Genomic DNA, 22,936 nt, shown 5'->3' with positions numbered 1-22,936 from the left:
AGTGACCTCCCTCAATAGCCTCCATACTAGCAGAAGAGAGAAGAAGCTTCCAGATTTCTTCCTGCTCTGGCCAGTAATTACACATGTTTCTTTCACAAGACCCACAGTGCTATTATGAGGAGCAAGATAAGGGATTCTCCGTTGTCTCCTGTCTTTATGGTTCCAGTGACTCAGCAAATGGAGTAGCTCACCTTGCTGTGAGATTCTGGGCTCTCTCAAGGATTTACTCCCCGCTCTGAGCCCCCTTTAGTGCTCAGCCTTGGCCCAAACCTCAAGAGAGTCAGCACCCTACGTGTCAGCCCTGACATACTTTTCCAAGGGACCGCTGCCCACAGCTGATGTTCATCTAGCTCCAGGTTACAGTTGTCAGATTTCAAGTGAAAATGCTTTGTCACTATTCTCTACCATCTCAAGGGGGCTTTTATCTGCATACACTGGAGACCTTTATTTTAATGCTTCTTAGCCAATGTATGGTGGGAACAAAGCTCAGAGCACAGACTTTTTGCTGTAAGTAAAGCAGATACATTAGAAACTATACAACTTCTTACTAGGATGTTCCCTCTAACACCGTGTGTAATAAGACAAATTAGAAGCAACTGTGATGTAAATTGACAAAGGAATAATTAAATAAATGATGGTTTGGCTATATCTTGGAATACTGTGCAACAGTGTAAAGAATGAGAAGGAAGAATTCCAAGACTGATGGGAAACATTTTTCATTAGTATTATTATTTGAGTATTTAAATAATAATGTTGGTTACTGAGTAATTAAATTAATTCAGAAAAAAATTTTTAAATTTATTTGATCTGTTACCAAATTTGAAACCTGGGAGAGAGGTGGAGGAGCACCTTTCTAGCACCCTCTTGTGGAGAGTGTATCCTCAATGTAGAAACAGAGGCCCAGAGTAATTATTGCGTTGGCCAAGAGGTTCGTTCGGTTTTTTCTGTAAGATGGCTCTAGTAGCACTTAGTTGTCTTTAATTTCATTCGAAACAATTTTGTTAGTTTGTATTGTGACAGCTGTCATATCAACATGCATTTAAAAAAAAAAATTGGTGAATTTTTTATAGCCATTTTAATATTGAAGATGGAAGAAAAAAAGCAACATTTCCGGCATAGTATGCTTTATTATTTCAAGAAAGGTAAAAACACAACTGAAATGCAAAAAAAGATTTGTGCAGTATATGGAGAAAATGCTGTGACTGATAGAACATGTCAGAAGTGGTTTGCGAAGTTTCATGCTGGAGATTTCTTGCTGGACAACGCTCCACGGTTGGGGAGACCAGTTGAAGTTGATAATGATCAAATCGAGACATTCATTGAGAACAACCAACCTTATACCATGAGGGAGATAGCTGACATACTCAAAATATCCATATCAAGCATTGAAAATCATTTGCAGCAGCTTGGTTATGTTAATCGCTTTGATGTTTGGGTTCCACATAAGTTAAGCGAAGAAAACCTTCTTGACCCTATTTCCGCATGCGATTCTCTACTGAAACATAATGAAAACGTTCTGTTTTTAAAACAAATTGTGACAGGCAGTGAAAAGTGGATACTGTACAACAATGTGGAATGGAAGAGATTGTGGGGCAAGCAAAATGAACCACCACCAACCACACCAAAGTTTGGTCTTCATCCAAAGAAGTTGATGTTGTGTATATGGTGGGATTGGAAGGGAGTCCTCTATTATGCGCTCCTTCTGGAAAACCAAACGATTAATTCCAACAAGTACTGCTCCCAATTAGATCAACTGAAAGCAGCACTAGATGAAAAGAGTCCAGAATTAGTCAACAGAAAACACATAATCTTCCATCAGGATAACACAAGACCGCATGTTTCCTTGATGATGGAGCAAAAACTGTTACAGCTTGGCTAGGAAGTTCTGATTCATCTGCCATATTCACTAGACATTGCACCTTCAGATTTCCATTTATTTCAGTCTTTACAAAATTCTCTGAATGGAAAAAATTTTAATTCCCTGGAAGACTGTAAAAGGCACCTGGAACAGTTCTTTGCTCAAAAAGATAAAAATTTTGGGAAGATGGAATTATGAAGTTGCCTGAAAAATGGCAGAAGGTAGTGAAACAGAAGGGAGAATACGTTGTTCAGTAAAGTTCTTGGTGAAAATGAAAAATGTATATTTTATTTTTACTTAAAAACTGAAAGCACTTTTTGGCCAACCCAATAAACTGTCTTGGCTTGTCAAGGTCATATTTATCAGAATCTGAATTAAGACCCAAGTCTGTTGATTCCTGTTCACACATCGTTAATAAAGCCAACATGTTTTCTCCCAGAGAAGGGAAATATGGTGTTTTCTGAAAGCCTTTATACCTATCTAATACCCTGCCACTGCACGGCCAACGCTCAGAAATATTGATGGCCTTAGGATCAAGGGGAGGCTGACACATAAATCATGCTGTGGCATCCTTGAAAAGGAAGATAATATTGCATATAATGGGATGAAACATGGTAGCTAATCGCAATAAACACATTATCAGTTGGAGTCTTTAAACAAAGAATTATCTTTAAACAGTGTTAATATTTGGATGTGATAATCTTGCCAGGGCCAAAATGTTCTAAGCAGAGGAAAATACACATGTGGAAGTTCAGAAACCGAAACAGCTGATTCCTTTGGGGAACAGCAAGTTCTTCAGTTTAGCAGGGGAAAGGGGCATAGTAGGAGATGGGGAAGTGATTGGAAATGAGGCCAGAGGGAGGCACGAGCCAAGTCTTCTTTGCAAACCTAAGGAGTTTGAATTTTTATCCTGAAGTTAGAGGGCACCTCTTAAGGGCCAAGAAACTGTCTACAGCATGTTTCTTTCCATAATTACTTCAACCTTCATGACTCTTTTCAGGAGTCCTCTAGTTCATGAACTTCTATGACTCCTTGGTCCAATTGAATTCACTTATTTGAGAGAATTAAGGACTGCAATCTATTTTTTTAAATAAATTTATTTATTTATTTATGGCTGCGTTGGGTCTTCGTTGCTACATACGGACTTTCTCTAGTTGAGGCGAGCAAGGGCTACTCTTCATTGCGGTGCGAGGGCTTCTCATTGCGGTGGCTTCTCTTGTTGTGGAGCACGGGCTCTAGGCGTGCAGGCTTCAGTAGTTGTGGCACGTGGGCTCAGTAGTTGTGGCTCGCGGGCTCTAGAGCGCAGGCTTAGTTGCTCCGTGACATGTGGGATCTTCCTGGACCAGGGCTCGAACCCGTGTCCCCTGCATTGGCAGGCAGATTCTTAACCACTGCGCCACCAGGGAAGTCCCTGCAATCTGTTCTAAAGGAAGAGACTTTTTAATTGAATGGCAAAGCGTGTGTGTGTGTGTGTGTGTGTGTGTGTGTGTGTGTATGTGTGTTTGTATTACCATATATTTAGTATACCTTGCCATTAGGTGCTATTGGGAGAATAAATAAATAGAAATAAATATATACAAGAACACACACATATATACAAATTTTTGAAATAATTATTTATTTACCTATGTTTCAATAGCACTGAATGCGTACCATTAGATTTAAAAGTCTCCTCCATGAAGTAAGTCAGACAGAGAAAGACAAATATTGTATGGTATCACTTATATGTGGAATACAAAAAACAAAAAAACAAAACACGTACAAATGAACTTATTTACAATACAGAAACAGTCTCAGAGACTTAGAGAATGAACTTATGGTTACCAGGGGGGAAGGATGGGAGGGAGGGATAGTTAGGGAGTTTGGGATTGACATGTACACACTGCTATATTTAAAATGGATAACCAACAAGGACCTACTGTATACCACAGGGAACTCTGCTCAATATTATGTAACAATCTAAATGGGAAAAGAATTTGAAAAAGAATAGATACATATATATGTATAACTGAATCACTTTGCTGTATACCTGAAACTAATATGACATTGTTAATCACCTATACTCCAATATAAAATAAAAAGTTAAAAAAAAAGGTCTCCTCCATAAGGATCAGATTGTAGCCCTTAACTCTCTTCTTTATAGAAATTCAACAGCAGCCACAAAATAAAAAAATTTAAGAGAAAAATGCATTCGTAGAAGGACTAAAAATCAGGAAAACGCCATCATCAAGCAGAAATTTTGAAAAATTCCAAAGAGAAACAGATATGGTTAGCTAAGTAGAGGAAAATACATAAGCAGGAAAGTGCTTCTGCTAAAGGTGGGATTGGCTTCGGGATTGCTCTGAACACATAGCAGTGACTGTAAGGAATAGAAAGTGTCCCTTCAGCAATCATTAGTATGATTGGGGAAGCATCCAGAATGGTCAACCAGATCAGCCCTGGCCAGGCAAGAGGAAGACAGCAGAACTGTTCCCTCCTAACTGGAACAGTGAGGGTAAGCACTTGGGCCAGAGGCAGGGCACTACGCTGGGTGACTTTTTACCCTCAGAAAGAAGCTGGTATTTCCAGAAGATAAGCTACTGTAACATCCCAATAGGCATCAGATTCAACTCTTTCCCAACAATAACTGGTGCAGACTCTGTTGAACAGAAGCAGAATTCTCAGACAGGCAAATGTGGGATCTCAAAGACACAGAGGAACTGAAAACCAAGCATCACCAACCATTAAAGAAATAATCACAACCATGAAAGGGAAGCACTTAACTCAGCTAACATCTGTGGAAGTTGAATTTATAGACCAAGAGGTAAGAGTGGGTTGTAACCATGAAACAAGAACAGAATATTATGAAAGAGAACCAATGAACAATGATGGTAATGAAAAATATGATCATTGAAACAAAAACTCAGTAGATGAGCTGAATAGCAGAATGGAGACAACTGAAGACTGAATAAGACCTGGGGTATAGACAGCTCCTAGAGAAATGGAAATAAAAACACAAATAAACAAATGGGACCTAATGAAACTTAAAAGCTTTTGCACAGCAAAGGAAACCATAAACAAGACCAAAAGACAACCCTCAGAATGGGAGAAAATATTTGCAAATGAAGCAACTGACAAAGGATTAATCTCCAAGATTTACAAGCAGCTCATGCAGCTCAATAACAAAAAAACAAACAACCCAATCCAAAAATGGGCAGAAGACCTAAATAGACATTTCTCCAAAGAAGATATACAGATTGCCAACAGACACATGAAAGAATGCTCAACGTCATTAATCATTAGAGAAATGCAAATCAAAACTACAATGAGGTATCATCTCACACCGGTCAGAATGCCCATCATCAAAAAATCTAGAAACAATAAATGCTGGAGAGGGTGTGGAGAAGAGGGAACCCTCTTGCACTGTTGGTGGGAATGTAAATTGATACAGCCACTATGGAGAACAGTATGGAGCTTCCTTAAAAAACTAAAAATAGAACTACCATACGACCCAGCAATCCCACTACTGGGCATATACCCTGAGAAAACCATAATTCAAAAAGAGTCATGTACCAAAATGTTCATTGCAGCTCTATTTACAATAGCCAGGACATGGAAGCAACCTAAGTGTCCATCATCGGATGAATGTATAAAGAAGATGTGGCACATATATACAATGGAATATTACTCAGCCATAAAAAGAAATGAAATGGAGGTATTTGTAATGAGGTGGATGGAGTTAGAGTCATACAGAGTGAAGTAAGTCAGAAAGAGAAAAACAAATACAGTATGCTAACACATATATATGGAATCTAAGAAAAAAAAAAAAAAAGGTCATGAAGAACCTAGTGGCAAGACGGGAATAAAGACACAGACCTACTAGAGAATGGACTTGAGGATATGGGGAGGGGGAGGGGTGAGATGTGAGAGGGTGAGAGAGTGTCATGGACATATATACACTACCAAATGTAAAATAGATAGCTAGTGGGAAGCAGCCGCATAGCACAGGGAGATCAGCTCGGTGCTTTGTGACCACCTAGAGGGGTGGGATAGGGAGGGTGGGAGGGAGGGAGATGCAAGAGGGAAGAGATATGGGAACATATGTATATGTATAACTGATTCACTTTGTTATAAAGCAGAAACTAACACACCATTGTAAAGCAATTATACTTCAATAAAGATGTTTAAAAAAAAAGATATTATTCTAAAAACTTAATTTATTTTCAGATCAAAAGTTGGTATCTATTTAGATTTTATTTGAATATAAACTAGAGTACAAATTAAAAGGGATAAAGATAGTTCCATAGCTGTAAGTTAAAAAAATTTTTAATTCATTTTTTAATAGCATCTGTAATTTGGACAAAATACTCTGATAGAGAAAAAAAAGTTATTTTCTACTCTAGTTGAAAGATACCCATGATTCTTTAAGGAATCAAAATCTGCCATTTATTTCAGATATGTATCTTTACAAAACTTTCACAACATATCTGCTTCTGCTCAAAAAATGTTTTGATGATGTACAGTTTTACTGATGTTAAAATGTTAGAATATTTTTACTTCAATAAATACAATTCTCTAATAGTAAAAAAAAAAAAAAAAAAAAAAAAGACCTGGGGTATAGAAAAGAGGAATTATCTTGAAGCCTAATAATGCAAAAGGACAGAAACATGAAAAGTATGAGAAACGTTGAGAAATGTCTTATAGCCCCATAGATTTCACATTTACTTAGGTAGATCCTAAAACAGTGAGGTTGAATATATTCTTGTATGCTTATTTATCATTTGTATTTCTAGCTCTGGGACTCTTTTTTTATGCTAGGCTGAACTACTAAAACCAGGTGGATTTTAAGGATTGGTAAAAATGATGACTCAGACTTGTCTGAGTTTACCTTTGCACAAGGTCAAGGATACAATATTGTAGGGATGCTCCTTTCTAATGCACCTCATAGTTATGAAAGCATGTCTAAAGTTTGGTCATCTCTGCTACCTGTAAGAATGTGGAATTCCTCAGATCAGGAGATCCCAGAACTGTGGGCTTGTTATCCCTTTTTGGCTTGGGGAGGAAGAAATGAAAGTCAGGAATGTCAGCACTCATGAGTCTACTTTATGATCATTTCAAGTACTACAAGGGCATATTTCCATGTTTCATTTTTGCTGTTCCATTGGATCTGCTCAGAGTTTCAGTGCCAGAGACCTGCACATTGCTTTTCACACAACTTTTGCCATTTTTCATTGGGTGTTGATATTTGCCATTTCTAAATGTACCACATACATCTATGTTTCCCCTTCCTCCACCAGAAAACAATCTATTCAAAATTTTGTTCCCTCTCCCTCATGTAACCTTCCTTTATCCTCCACAGGTAGAATGAATTTCTCTCAGACTATCTTAAGAGTTCATTTTTATGATAACATTTTCTGAATCAAGAGTCAATTCAGGACATATCATTGTCACATTGGTAAGGTTTGTTGAGCAAATGAACAAATATATTCTTGAAAACAACCCTGTTTTGGTAAAGCCCTGCCACAAACATAGTTATTCCATTGAATTCACCTTCAACCTCAGAAGCGTACCCATCATAATAATGATAATTTGTAAGAGAGAGACAGTGTGGTACTGAGAAGAGAACAGATTTGAAATCAGATGGATTAGCTTTGTGACCCTGAGCATGTTTGTTTTTTTTTTCTGAGCATGTTTTATCTCATTGAACTTCAGTTTACTTGTCTGTAATATGTGGGTAAATAGGTTGCAGGGTTCCTGTGAGATTTCTGTGAGCTAACACATGAGAAGTACCAGGCACATAACAGGCACTCAGTAAATGCTAATTCCCTTGGTGCTTTATAGCATATTTTTCAAAGAAGTCCACATTGACTATTCCATTGGAGTATCACAATTCAGGTAACATTCTTAATTTTGGAAAATTAGTTATGGTACATGACTACTGGTCCCAGAATATATAATTTGCAAATTAGAATAAAACATAAATCTGTATTTTAAAAGGTCTTCCATTTAAATTGTCATTATCCTTATATCTCTCCCCCTCACCAATAGAGCAGGGTGGAGATGGCAGCAGAGGTGCAAACCAACTGGTAACTGAATAACTTCAAATTCCCTCTCCCTCCCACTCTCCCTCCCTTCCTCCTCCTTCTCCTTCTCTTTCTCTGTCACACACACACACACACACACACACACACACACACACACACACACGTGGCTTGAGGAAATAAAGAGAAGAAAGACATTCCAAGAAATAGTGTACATTTAGGACTCTCCAAGTGGAATTTCCTCTCTTTCCCTTCTTGGCTTTTATCCCTCTCAGCTAGTCAGAGAAAATGTGCACAGCTGGATGTGAGAGGCGGGGGAGTCCTGTGTACTCTGACTGCTGGCCCATCCCCTCCTCTGCCTGGGATTTCCCAATTAAGAAGAGATGAGGAGATGGAAGAAGAAATTTTTAAGGGAGGACAGAGAAGGTTACTCTAAACCAGGGAAAAGGAAGCAGGGAGACTCAGAATGCAGGCAGACGTCTACTGCTCTCTTTTCTTTTAGTTAATAACAGTTACTGCCAGCTGTTACTGCTGCATTCAGATCTTCCTGGGTTTTTAAAAAATGTATCTCAGGGACTTCTCTGGTGGTCCCGTGGGTAAGACTCTGCACTCCCAGTGCAGGGGGCCCGGGTTCGATCTCTGGTCGGGGAACTAGATTCCACATGCAAGCCACAACTAAGAGTCGCATGCCTCAACTAAGAAGCCCACATGCCGCAATGAAGATCCTGGATGCCGCAACTAAGACCCAGCACAGCCAAAAATAAATAATAAATAAAATTTTTTTTTAATGTATCTCAAATTTTCCTTATTTCTGTCATCCTTCCTGGTGTGCTTGTGGTTATAAAAGTTCATTTGTAAAAGTGGCAAACATGACTTCTTAATTAAAATTGACTTTTTTTTTCAAAATAGTCAATATATTATAAAATAGAGTTATTTTATTCTTAAATATTTAATATAATTATAAGTGGTAGTGTGGCATCTCAGGCTACTTGCCACTACCAGCTCATGCCCACTCCTTGCTAACCTGGCTGCCCTTTTGCTTGGAACAAATTCCACTTTAGCTTCCTAAATATTTGTCTCTATGTCAGCCTTCTTGTTTCATCTTCTTTTTTGCCAGATTAGGGGTTTTTCGTGGTTAGGGGGAGGGAGTGCTGCAGATAGGCAATTGTTTAACTTGTCTCTACGTTACGATTTTAAAAGCAATGTCAGGAACTGTCTCCCACCTCTCCAGACACATCGAAAGTCTCACTATTGATGAGTATGCCTTTCCATGCTGCTGTGTTTTTGCATAGTGATATGTAACTCTGGAGAAGTGTGAGTAACTTCTGAAATTTTTTCTCTGACAGATGAACTTTTATTACTTCTTCAAAATCCTATCCAAGGGCTTCCCTGGTGGCGCAGTGGTTGAGAATCTGCCTGCCAATGCAGGGGACACGGGTTCGAGCCCTGGTCTGGGAAGATCCCACATGCCGCGGAGCAACTGGGCCCGTGAGCCACAATTACTGAGCCTGCGCGTCTGGAGCCTGTGCTCCGCAACAAGAGAGGCCGCGATAGTGAGAGGCCCGCGCACCGCGATGAAGAGTGGCCCCCGCTTGCCGCAACTAGAGAAAGCCCTCGCACAGAAACGAAGACCCAACGCAGCCAAAAATAAATAAATAAATAAATTAAAAAAAAAAAAAAAAAAAAAATCCTATCCAAATGCCATCTCTTGTGAAATGATCTTTGCTTCTTTTGAGCAGTTAATTTCTTGAATCATTTCTACTTCCCTGTTCCCATAGTGCACGGAACACATTTCTACCATGCATAGTATTGTATCCTTTTCATTTCTGTCTCCTCCATGTAGACTGTGATGGGTCTGAATGTTTTAAGGACTTTTAATACATAATACCAGCTTGCTCTCTAGAAAGGTTTGCACTAATAAACACTCCACCATCAGTATGAGTACCATTTTTCTTCCACTCCAACAAACACTAGATAGAATAATTTTTTAAATTTTTGCTTATTTGGTAGACCAAAATTGGCATCTCATTATTATTCAAACTTACATCACATTGTGGTGAAACATTGAACAATACGTTTTGTGTAATAATGGCTATTTGTGTTTTGAACTAGTCATATTTTGAGGTTGATTCAATTCTGTTATTTTATTATTAAGCATCCCACCCACTCCAACCTCTTACCCCATTCTGTTTAGCACTCCTGGGGATTATAAGTACTTATTTTGCAAAACATCGCACTATGGTGATCTGATTAAGTTACTTCATGGGAAGGTACTATTAAGGCCATAACATTTTCCTGGAAAACAGCAGTGCTGACTTAATTCTTAGTGCTTATCTCTGCCCAGTCACACTACTTCTGAATTACACATCACTACCAGTAAGTCCAATAAAAATTTATTCCAAATGACGTATCACTAATAAATCTGGAAAGAATTTGAAAAGTCCCTGGAATCAGTGGAAGTATTTTTTTATGCTAATAAAATTTTATAATAAATTTTATGTATTTGTGTTGAAGAACCTTATCAGGGAAAGAGGAAGCGGATTTAGAAAATGGTTAGAAAGTTTGTCAGTATTTGATTTCACATGAATTTTAATAGTTCCCTGTTAATGACAATAATGATAGTGAACTAACAATAACAACAACAACAATAATAACTAAGATATATTGAGTGTTTAAAAGGTGATGGACATTGGGAATTCCCAGGCGGTCCAGTGGTTAGGACTCTGCACTTTCACTGCCAAGGGCGCAGGTTCCATCCCTGGTTGGGGAACTAAGATTCCAAGTCTAGCAGTGCGGCCAAAAAAAAAAAAAAAATGACAGGCATTATTCTAAAGGCTTTACACATTTTAGCAAATTTAGTCTTTATAACTTATGGGCATTATTCTAAAGGCTTTACACATTTTAGCAAATTTAGTCTTTATAACTTACTCTACCCATCTCCACCCTACTCAGTTTCCTGAGAGCTGAGGTTTACAAACAACATTGTTGGAGTCACTTGCCACCTGGCCTTCAGGGTGTCTGGCCAGTGGGAAACAGGTAGGAGATTGGAGGGAGGCAAGAGGAGGGAGGTTGGGGCCTGTATTTCCTGGCCTCCTTCCCATCAGCTTGAGGCAATTATCCGCATCCTCTGCTAAAGGATGCAGCTCTTGTCTTGTAACCATTTGCGAGAATCTACCCTCTGTGTGCTAGGAATTCATTCTTCCCTTTGTGCCCTGGTGGTAATAGGCTCTGCTCAAACCTTCACAGCCAGTTCCTTTATTAAAGCTTCTCCATCATCCTCCTGGAGTGCACCCTCTATTTTCCGGCCAGGATCCTAGCTGATATGCTTGACTGATAATTTATAGAATTCTCAGTTAGAAATTATCCTCCTCAGAATTTTAATGACATCACTTCATTGCATCAAGCTTTCCAGTGTTGCTGTTGAGAAGTCTGATGATATTTTGATTCCTGAATTTCTTTCTCCCCAACCCCAGAATCTTGTTAAATCTTCTCTTTGTCCTTGGTGCTGTGAAATTTCATGAAGTTGTATCTCCTTTGAGAGACTTTCCCCACCATTGTTTTGGATGGTGGGCTCCTAGGATCTGGAATACTCAAATATTGGGAATTTTTCTTTTTTTATCTTTTTTTTTGGCCATGCTGTGTGGCTTGTGGGATCTTAGTTCCCCAACCAGGCAGGGATCGAACCATGTCCCCTGCAGTGGAAACGTGGAGTCCTAACCACTGGACCGTCAGGGAAGTCCCTTGGGAATTTTTCTTGATTATTTTGCTGCTTTCTCCTCTCTGTTTCTCAAGTTCTCTCTTTCTAGCATTCATATTACTATATATTAGATGTTGGAACTTATTGTCTTATCCTCTAGTTTTCCTGATCTCTTCTTCTGTCTTTCACAGTTGTCTTTTTTGTTTACTTTTTGAGAGATTTACCTAACTTTATCTTCCAACACTTCTATTCAGTTTTTCATTTCTGCCATCATTCCTCTCCCTGCTCCACCCTCCAACCCCCAGAGATTGCTTTTCTTCTCCTGGAATGAACCCTTTTAAAAGTAGATATTTATATTTCATGGATGTACAGTCCTTTTGACTGTATAAGGATATTGGTTTGTTGGATTTTGAAATTTTCTTCTCTCTACTTAGTCTCTGTTGCCTCCAAGTTCCTTTTGTTCATTTGTTTTCATCACTGTTTTTTGTATTAGATGCTTTCTCAATTTCTGGTGACCCTTGAGTGTTTGCTCATACTTGAGAATTGGAAGTAAAAAAAGGAAGACCCAGAGTACACAGGTGAGTCTTGTTGGCCGGGATCTTCATTTTAGGATGATTTGGCCAGGCTGTGTTGTTGTGAAACATAGCTTAGGTCTGAGCTCTTAGACTGGTCCTATTCCCCAGATAAGAATCTTCCAATGACTTGCTTGGAAGAGATAGTCTGGCTGCCATACCTGGAAGCCGAGTGGGGAAAGAAACCAGGGCCTCATCATTCATTATGAAAATATCCACTTAATCCCTCTGTTTTGAGTACATTACTTCTGCTCTCTATTGTAACTGATTTTGTCCTGTCCAGAGATCCTCTATTTCAAAGGGGGAAAACAACCCTTGAGTCTTCTATAGGAGGAGAAGAGCAGTGATTAAGCTGATCAGAGTTGGGGCATGGATCTGGGAGTTATGATGATTACTCAACACACTTTCAACCAATTCTCACATTTTTACCACTTATGCAAGTATATGACACTATCAATTTTTGAGCATTTTTCTTTTTCTCTACAGTGTAATGGTTACTTCTCAGATTCCCTCACTACTAAGACAGGATCTAGCTTCCTTGTTCTGCTAAGGTAGTTGCCACTCTCACATCTGTTTTCTAGCATCCAAAATCTTCATATTAGATAAAGATCTTTTAAAATATATCCATTTAGTGTCATTTTAATGGGATTTCCGGAAGGAGAGAATAGTAATGCATTTGTTAAATCCACCATGTTTACCTATTTAAACCTAATTATAACTTTCTATGGCTGAAAAAAAAGAGATCCATAATAGCCTGTTGTTTGCCTTCTATATACTTTAAAACGCTTCCTTTTCCAATATGTGGCTGTTTGTTGATTGCTAATGAAACAAGACCACTTTACAATTGTTGATACTGGTAAGTTATATTATTCTTACATGCAAATGAGTGATCTTGTGAAAAAGCAAGGTAACTCAAGAACTGTGCTCTGATATCACTGTGAGAATATCATATTAACAAGTTAATAATAGTCCACAATTTTGCCCTTAGCCATGGCCACCATGCAAACTGTGGCATTTTGTTCTAGCACTCTCATCTACCTTTTGAGAAATCTCCCAATACATGTATTTTCAGTGGGAGATAGTAGCCAACTTGGCCTTGACAGATTCAGGGGACATATGGCTTTGGATCTTCCTATTGGACACTGTCCTGCACTTTGTCATGCAAGGTTATGAGGTCAGATTTATCACAGAGGCAGAGGCCTTGTTGTCCTCTTAGGTGACATGGTTTCTGTTGCTCAGCCTGGTCATACTGTCCACCCTGAGATTATTCCCATTTTTCAAGTGGGGCCATCTGGCCTCTCATCAATTCGGTCAGCCCTGATGACCTTCTAATAAATTTCTTTTTTGCTTAAGATAGCCAGCCATGATTCAGTCACTTGCAGACAAAAGCCTTGACTGATAAACATGGCAACCAAAGGAAGGCTATTTGCAAGTGTCACCGGAGGCTGGATGCTGGGATGGATAGACACAAGTTCAACAAGTCTTCAGAAAATAAATTGAAAATTCTTGCCCCATTAAGAATGGACGGGGCTTCCCTGGTGGCGCAGTGGTTGAGAATCTGCCTGCTAATGCAGGGGACATGGGTTCGAGCCCTGGTCTGGGAAGATCCCACATGCCGCGGAGCAACTAGGCCCGTGAGCCACAACTACTGAGCCTGCGCGTCTGGAGCCTGTGCTCCGCAACAAGAGAGTCCGCGACAGTGAGAGGCCCGCGCACCGCGATGAAGAGTGGCCCCCGCTCGCCGCAACTAGAGAAAGCCCACGCACAGAAACGAAGACCCAACACAGCCAAAAATAAATAAATAAATAAATAACTCTATCTAAAAAAAAAAGAATGGATGGCCAGTATCCCCTGCCTATGAAAATGATGGTCGACTTTTTACAATCTCTGCTGCTTACAGTCTAATAAGAGTAGATCAATGCTCACTTCTGTGCCTCTAAAATCCCATGTTTGTTTTATCAGAGCCAAAGAAAATGACTCACTAATGAGCACCAGATTTGCCTTTGTCTAAAACGCCAAGAGAGTTGTTTAGTGATATGTGGGAACAATCCCTGAAAAACAGCATAAATCTAAAAGAGTCCGTAATAAATTAGGTGGGAAACAAAAGTCATTTTTGGTCGGCCAATATTATATTACTCCTATACATTCAGTTAAATACGTTCAATTTGACTTATGATAAGAGTTACTTGAGGTTGGCAGCAATCTAAAATGCACACACAGCATCTTAAAATATTGCAAGTACTAAAGAAATGCATGAAACGAGCTTAATGTAAAAATAATTTGAACAATACAGAAATATATAAAGTGAAACCAGAAAGGCCTCTTCCCTAATCCTCATTCTTCCCAGTCTACCTCCAATCCCATTCCCTCCCCATACGTAATGTATATGTTATTCCTACATATCTCTACACACCTTTGTAGATCTACATTTTTACGTTTGTAACCTTATTATATGTGTTACTCTGTGACATGTTTTCATTTATCCAATACATCTTAGTGATCTTTTCATGTAAATACATGTAGATCTCCTCCATTCTTTTTAATGATTACAGAATATAAATAATATGGCTAAACACAATTAACTTGGTGAGTCCCACATTTATGAACTTTGGTTGTTTTTTTGTTTTTTTAAAAAATTAATTAATTAATTAATTTATTTATTTTTCGCTGTGTTGGGTCTTCGTTTCCGTGTGAGGGCTTTCTCCAGTTGCGGCGAGCGGGGGCCACTCTTCATCGCAGTGCGCGGGCCTCTCACTGTCGCGGCCTCTCCCGTTGCGGAGCACAGGCTCCAGACGCGCAGGCTCAGTAGTTGTGGCTCACGGGCTTAGTTGCTCTGTGGCATGTGGGATCTTCCCAGACCAGGGCTCGAACCCATGTCCCCTGCATTGGCAGGCGGATTCTTTTTTTTTTTTCACACACTGTATTTTATTTTTACAAGAGATAAATAGACTGACGCCAAGCATTGTAAATGGATGACCACAACAAAAGCAACAATGATTGCAATTACCAAACTGGCAGGCGGATTCTTAACCACTGCGCCACCAGGGAAGCCCAACTTTGGTTGTTTTGATTTTTCTCTATACAAACAACACTAACATGGATATCCTATGTTTTATATTTCTATATGCATTTAACTTTTCTGTATGATAAACTATTCCCAGAAGTAGAATTGTTGGTTAAAGGCTGTGCATGTTTAACACTTTGAAAGATCCTGCCCCCCCGCCAAAAGATCTCCTATGACTTTAATTTGCATTTCTATGTTTACTAGTGGGTTTGAGCATCTTCATTCATGTCTTTGTTTGTGAAATTGCCTGTTTATACTATTTGTGCACTTTCCTGTTGGGTTGGTTATCTCTTTCTTGTTGATTCAATTGAATAACATATTTATAATGAACCATGTTCATTCTATGCAGTAGAAGTCTATAAACAAATGGCAGTTTTACCTCCTTACCCCCATTTGCCTTAATTGAAGCAATATAAAAGCCTAATGGCTTACTCAACTTTTTAAACTGCAATGTCAAGGAGTCAATCAGTGCCAGCCATAGGCATTAATCCGACTTGTACTATATGTCTCAAAGTAATTTAAAAAGACAAAAATATGACTGAAATAGTATTCTCTAGATAGCTCTTTTAAATTAATATAATTAATTTTAAAATTAGGGTATTTGGAGACCTAGATAAATTTATTCTAAAATTTATATGGAAAGGCACAGTCCTAAAATAACTAAAAGCATCTTGAAGAAGATGAATAAAGTGGGAGGACTCACTCTATCTGATATTATGGCCTACCAAGTAGCTATAGTGATCAAGGCAATGTGGTACTAGCTGAAGGGTAGACACATAGATAAATAGAAGCCAGAAATAGACTCACAGAAATATGTCCAACTAATTTTTTTTTAAAATAAATTTATTTATTTTGTTTATTTTATTTTTGGCTGCGTTGGGTCTTCGTTGCTGCGTGCAGGCTTTCTCTAGTTGCAGTGCATGGGCTTCTCATTGCAGTGGCTTCTCTTGTTGCGGAGCACAGGCTCTAGGTGCACAGGCTTTAGTAGTTGTGGCTTACGGGTTCTAGAGCACAGGCTCAGTAGTTGTGGCGCATGGGCTTAGTTGCTTTGCAGCATGTGGGATCTTCCCGGACCAGGGCTCAAACCCGTGTCCCCTGCATTGGCAGGCGGATTCTTAACCACTGTGCCACCAGGGAAGCCCTGTCCAACTAATTTTTGACAAACATGAAACAGTAATTCAATTGAGGAAAAATAGGAATAGACTTTTGTTACTGAACCAGGCTTGTTTTGCCTGATGCACAACAAGGTTTGCAGCAAAGAGAGGGTTTATTCGCAAGGCAGACCGAGGGAGGAGCGACAGGAGAACAAATCTCAAATCCGCCTGCCCGAAGGCCAGGGGCTTGGAGCATTTATAGGGTAAAGAATAAAGAAACAGGGCAGTCTGAGGTATAGGGAGTGTGGGGAATGTGGGGAAAGGTGACTGGGAAAAGGTGTAATAATCTTGGTTCTGTACAAGCATGACTAAGCTATAGGCCTCTGCACATCCCAGAGGTCACCGAGTGGACACTCTTGCGGGCCCAATTGAAGGGTTGGTGGTCCCATCCAGTCTTAACCAGCTCAGCTGGAACTAGACACAGCTGACTCTTGGCTTAACTCAAACTAGCTGCAGCTGACTCCAAGTTTGTGGAATGATTACTCAGGCAAACATCTTTCTGTTTAGGCTATGTGCAGCTTGGAGGACATGCAAGTCTTTTGCAGCAACAATTAAAATCCCTTGATTAGTGAAGGCATGTTATAGGGGAAATGGATTTAACTAATGACTACCCCCAAAATGGTGCTAGAGCAACTGGATATCCATAGGTCAAAAAAGGAACCGAGACTTAAACCTCACATCTTATTAAAAATTAACTCAAATGGATTATATACTCAAAGGCAAAATGTAAAACCAGACTTTTAGGGAAAAAACAAAACAAAAACAAAAACATGAGAAAACCTTCAGAATCTAAGACTAGGCAGAGACTTCAGGATCAAAGGACTAGGTCTTAGATGGGACCCTAAAACACTATCTGTAAAAAGGAAAAACTAGTAAATTGGCCCTCATCAAAATGAAAAAAATTTTTCCTTTGCTTTAGGAAAAATGCTGTTAACGAGATGAAAAGACAAGCTACAAACTGGGAGAAAACTTTGGAATTCATATATCTGACAAAGGACTAGTATCTAGAATAGATAAAGAACTCTCAAAACTCAATAGTAAAAAACCAAATAATCCAATTAGAAAAATAGACAAACATATGAATAGAATGTATAACTCACTGAAGGAAGTAGATAGTTGGCAAATAAGCACATTTAGATGTTCAACATCATTAACCATTAAAAAATACAAATTTATGGGCTTCCCTGGTGGTGCAGTGGTTAAGAATCTGCCTGCCAAAGCAAGGGACACAGGTTCAAGCCCTGGCCGGGGAAGATCCCACATGCCGCAGAGCAACTAAACCCATGTGCCACAACTACTGAGCCTGAGCTCTAGAGCCCGCAAGCCACAACTACTGAAGCCTGTGCGCCTAGAGCCCATGCTCCGCAACAAGAGAAGCCACGACAATGAGAAGCCCGGGCACGGCAACAAAGAGTAGCCCCCGCTCACCGCAACTAGAGAAAGCTTGCACACAGCAACAAAGACCCAACACAGCCAAAAATAAATAAATAAATAAATAAATTTCTAAAAAAAAAAATACAAATTTAAAACTGCAATGAAATATCACTATACATCTATCAGAATGACTATAATTAAAAATAATGACAACACCATATGCTGATGAGAATGCATATAAACTGGAACGCTCATACATTGCTGGTAGGAATATAAAATGGTAAGCCCGTTCTGAAAACAGATTGGTGGTATCTTATAAAATTAAACATGCAAAGACAACCCTCAGAATGGGAGAAAATATTTGCAAAGTCTGATAAGGATTTAGTATCCAAAATATATAAAGAACTCTTACAACTCATCAATAAAAAGGCAATCCAATTTAAAATATGAGAAAAGGATCTGAACAGACATTTCTCCAAAGAAGATATACAAATGGCCAATAAGCACATGAAAAGATGCTCAATATCACTAGTGATCAGAGAAATGCAAATCAAAAGCACGATGAGATACCACTCCATACCTACTAGGATGGCTAGAATTAAAAAGTCAGATAATAGCAAGTGTTGATGAGGATGTGGAGAAATCAGAACCTTTATAACACTGCTGGTGAGAATGGCAAATGGTGCAGCCACCTTGGAAAACAAGGTGGCTGCACCATTTGAAGTTCCTCAAAAATTTAAACATGGAGTTACCATATGACCCAGCAATTCCACTCCCAGGTATATGCCCAAGAGAAACACATATATATGCTCATGCAAAAACTTGTACATGGATGTTCTTAGCAACATTATCCATATAGCAAAAGACAGGAACAAGCCAAATGTCCATCAGCTGATGAGTGGATCAACAAAATGTGCTGTATCTATATAATGGAATATTATTCAGCCATAAAAGGAACAAAGTACTGATACTTGTTAGAACATGAATGAACCTTTAAAACATGCTCAGTGAAAGAAGCCAGTCACAAAACCCCCACATAATTACATATATATGAAATGTCCAGAAGGGGCAAATATAGAGATAAAATTAGATTAGTGGTTGTTTAGGATTGGAGGGTTGGGGACACTGAGGAGTGATAGCCTAGGGATGTGGGGTATCTTTTTGAGGTGATGAATATGTTTTAAAATTAATTGTACTGATGGTTGCACAACTCTGTGAATACACTAAAAATCATTGAATTGTACAATTTAAATGGGTGAATTATATTTCAATAAAACTGTCACAAAAAATACCTAAACATGCAACCACTATATGACCCCAAAATTGTACTCTTGGGCACTTATCTTAGAGAAATTGGAAGTATACGTCACTTAAAAATCTGTACCAAAATGTTCATAGCAGCTTTATTTGTAAGAGCCAAACCCAGAAAGAACACTGATGTCCTTCAAACAAACTGTGACACATCTATTCCTTGGAGTACTACTCAGGAATAAAAAAGAATGAATTATTGTGAATCACAGCAACTCGGACGAATCTCCAGGGAATTATGCTGAATGAATAAATCGAATCCCCAAAGTTCACATACTGTATGATTTCATTTATAAAAAAATTCTATAATGACAAAATTATAGAAATGGAGAACTAATTAGCCATTGCCAGGGGTCAGGGGAGACAGAGGGAGCTGGGTATGGCTATAAAAGGGCAATGTGAGGAATCTTTGTGGTGAAGGGCCTGTCAGTTTCTTGACTGTATCAATGTCAGTATCCTGGTTGCGATGTTGTACCATAGTTTTGCAAGATGTTCCCATTGAGGGAAACTGGGTAAAGGGAATATGGGATCCTTCTATATTATTTCTTACAACTGCATGTGAACTATAATTTTCTCGAAATTAAAAGTTTAATTAAAGAAAAAAAGACTAGGCACAATGAGGGCAGGAGTTTTGTACAATATTTAACAGAAAAATCGATTAGTAAAAAAATTATGGTAGATATCTTCAAGTCAACTATCTATTCAGAAAAGTTCCTTCTTGGAAAGGAAATATTCATTTCAACAACCTTAATTTCTTTTAATTAAATTAATTTTTTTTTTTTTTTTTTTGGCTGTGCCATGTGGCTTGTGGGATCTTAGTTCCCCGACCAGGGATTGAACTCGGGCCCTCAGCAGGACCACCTAACCACTGGACCACCAGGGAATTCCCTAAATTTAATTTTAAATTTTTACAGAGTTTAAAAAGTCAGACAGTTCTAAGGGCTTCCCTGGTGGCACAGTGGTTAAGAATCTGCCTGCCAATGCAGGGGACACAGCTTCGAGCCCTGGTCCGAGAAGATCTTACATGCCGCGGAACAACTAAGCCTGTGCAGCACGACTACTGAGCCTGCGCTCTAGAGCCCGTGAGCCACAACTACAGAGCCCGCGAGCCACAACTACTGAGCCCGCATGCCACAACTACTGAAGCCCGTGTGCCTAGAGCCCATGCCCCACAACAAGAGAAGCCACCGCAATGAGAAGCCCACGCACCTCAACGAAGAGTGGCCCCCGCTCACTGCAACTAGAGAAAGCCTGTGCGCAGCAACGAAGACCCAGTGCAGCCAAAAATAAATAAATTAAATAAATTTTTTTTAAAAAGTCAGACAGTTCTATAAGACAAAATATAGCAATCTCTTGCCTGACCTCTCTTTAATCTAATCTGCCCCACCCCTTCAATTCCTACTTTGAGTCAATCATTTTAGATACTTTCAGTAGTTTCTTTAGGTATTTACCTCTGCCTTTCTATTATAAAATGCTTATACTACTATTTCTTAAGCTTTTACTTTTAGTTATTATCCATTGATTTTCTACCATAAAAAATAAGGATTTAGCTCTCGTATCTCCTTCCTATCATCTCCACACTTCCCCACCCGCATCCTCCCAATATAATTATACCAGAAATATAAACAAATATTTAAGTGCTTACACTATTGTGACTATGTAAATACTCTCCTTAGCTGAGCCAGGTAATATACTATGGTTAAATATCCATTCTTGTACACGGTGGCTATTTTCTCTGAAGATAACATCCATACTTGCCTTTTTTCCTGTTTGTTTAGTTTTCTCTGTATATATTGTTATTTCAGCTCTAAACTTCCCACAGAATAAGGCTGCTTTCAATATAGGCAAACATATTAACTAAACTATCTGTTCAAATTTGCTTGGAGACATCTCTCCTAAAGCCCTCTGCAGAGGAGGGAAGGTCTGTTATCTGGCTGTGCAGGGGTGGTGAGGAGATCTAGTGGTCGAACTGCTTTTATGCAAGCCACCGACCTCTTGTTTTCAGCCTCATCTGTTTCCCACATTCAGAGACAACTTGTGGCTCCAATTTCTGGGCTTTGAAGGACTTGGCAGCCTAATCAGCATGCTTCTTGGCATCCTCCATCCTCCCTCTTACTGCACATTTCATTTCTTCTTCCTCTAAGTCAGTTATCCTAAGTCTGTTTTGTTAATGTCTCTTAGCTATCATCTCCTCTCCCATCCTCACTATGCTTGTAAATTTTTGAGGTTTTCTTTTAAAAATTTTTTTACCATGATTTCAGTGAGATTTTTGGGTAAGGACAATGAGGGTCAATAGGTGTTTTGCTTTGCCATATTTGAATGGCAGTCCAAACTTCTTGCATTCTAATATGAATATAAATGGTGATTGCTTCCCAATGATCAAGCTTATGGAACGCCTACATTCTTAGGGCATCAGAAGACAACTGTGGCCCTGCCTGCTAATTGTTCTCCACGGATTTCTGGCCAATGGAAAATAAAGAATTGATGAATACTAATTCTGGCACATAGACATGGACAACGTGGATGAAGGAAGCACCCTAGAGATGGCAGAGCAACAAAATAAAAAATCTGGATCCTTGACACTATGATGCTCTCACATACTTGTGCTTGGAAAATTATGTGGGAGAGAAGTTTACTTTAACTTCTGTTTTATACAAACTTCTCTCATTGCTTTTTATTTAGTTATTTGGTTGGTTTACTGCCACCAAACCAGTATCTTACATAATGAACACAATATTTTTTGCTAAGAAAGTCAAGGATATGAGAACAATCATGAAGAGGAAGGCAGAAAAAGAGAGGGAGAAAGAAAAAAGAAATATTAAGAATAAGTTTTTCCCAAAAAAAAGAGGATAAGCATATGGGAGGCAGGGCAGTGTGGTAGAAATGAGTCAAGTGGAGAGTGGGAAGCCCTTGGGGTCATAGAGACCTAAGTGAACCCCATCTCTGTCATTCATGGGCTCTGTGGGGCACAGTAGCTTACCCATCACAGCAGCACCGTACCGTTCTTGGGCAATTCACTCAGCTAGAGGGTAGCTGGAAAGGTGTTTTTAGAGAAAACTGATGGGGGAAAGGCTTTCAACTACTCTTACTTGTATTGTGGGCTTCCTCCACTATTGCTACCATTCCTACTTGTTCCTAGGAAAATAAATCGTGAAATGAAAAAATCTAAATAAAAGAAGTAAAAGTTAAAATAATTAATATTACAGAAATAAAGAAAATATCTGAAGGATAACTTTAATCAGATTTTAAACTCTGGAATAAAAAGATTAAAATCAGTTAAACATGAAAAATGAAAATATGTCATGACGTAAAAATAAAAATTAGATAAATTGAAAGATAGAAACTACAAAGATAATTAAATCAGAATAAATTATAAATACAATTTTTAAAACAATGTAGATGTGCCATGGTATATCCTCAGTAATAAAGAGTAAAATCATAGTTGAAAAAAAAAAAGTTTTTCCTATGAGTGATTTTATACTTCATTAAAATAAAACATCACTCCTTTAAAATTTAGAGTATGAAAATTCTCATTCTGCTTTTGGAAATCTTTCTAAAAAGATCTCTGTGCACCATGTAACTTTGATTTTTTTCTTTAATATAAAAATATTGGAGAAAAAATAGCATCATGTTCTACTTGGTAGTTGACTAATCTTAGGTTTATTTTTATTATTAGTGAAAAATGGAACTCTTTCTTCCATTCCTATATCTTAGTCAGACATGATATTATGCAAGCTGATTACATTAAAATAGTTTTTCTCTGGTGATTCATCATCTTTCTCATTTCTTGCACCACCATGTCTAAGTTCTTGGGTTGGAAGAAGATGACGTTAGACTGATACGTTTTATTTAACATTGATTAAAAGAGTTCAGATTATTGACATTACAA

The 22,936-nt window shown here is 38.6% G+C and overlaps 1 long non-coding RNA gene across 1 annotated transcript in view; it reads left to right on the top strand.

The window, feature by feature from the left end:
• The window catches only part of LOC133087090 (uncharacterized), a 59,750-nt gene extending 49,454 nt beyond the window's left edge, over nucleotides 1–10,296 (top strand). The window contains exon 3 of the long non-coding RNA XR_009700382.1: nucleotides 9,225–10,296. This is a non-coding gene — a long non-coding RNA (uncharacterized LOC133087090). The remainder of the gene's footprint in view (nucleotides 1–9,224) is intronic.
• The last annotated feature ends 12,640 nt before the right edge of the window (nucleotides 10,297–22,936 follow it).

This window comes from Eubalaena glacialis, chromosome 1 (genome assembly GCF_028564815.1).
Source record: "Eubalaena glacialis isolate mEubGla1 chromosome 1, mEubGla1.1.hap2.+ XY, whole genome shotgun sequence".
NCBI lineage: Eukaryota > Metazoa > Chordata > Mammalia > Artiodactyla > Balaenidae > Eubalaena > Eubalaena glacialis.
The sequence above is the reverse complement of the archived record's forward strand: the minus strand, read 5'-3'. Positions and strand labels throughout refer to the sequence as shown.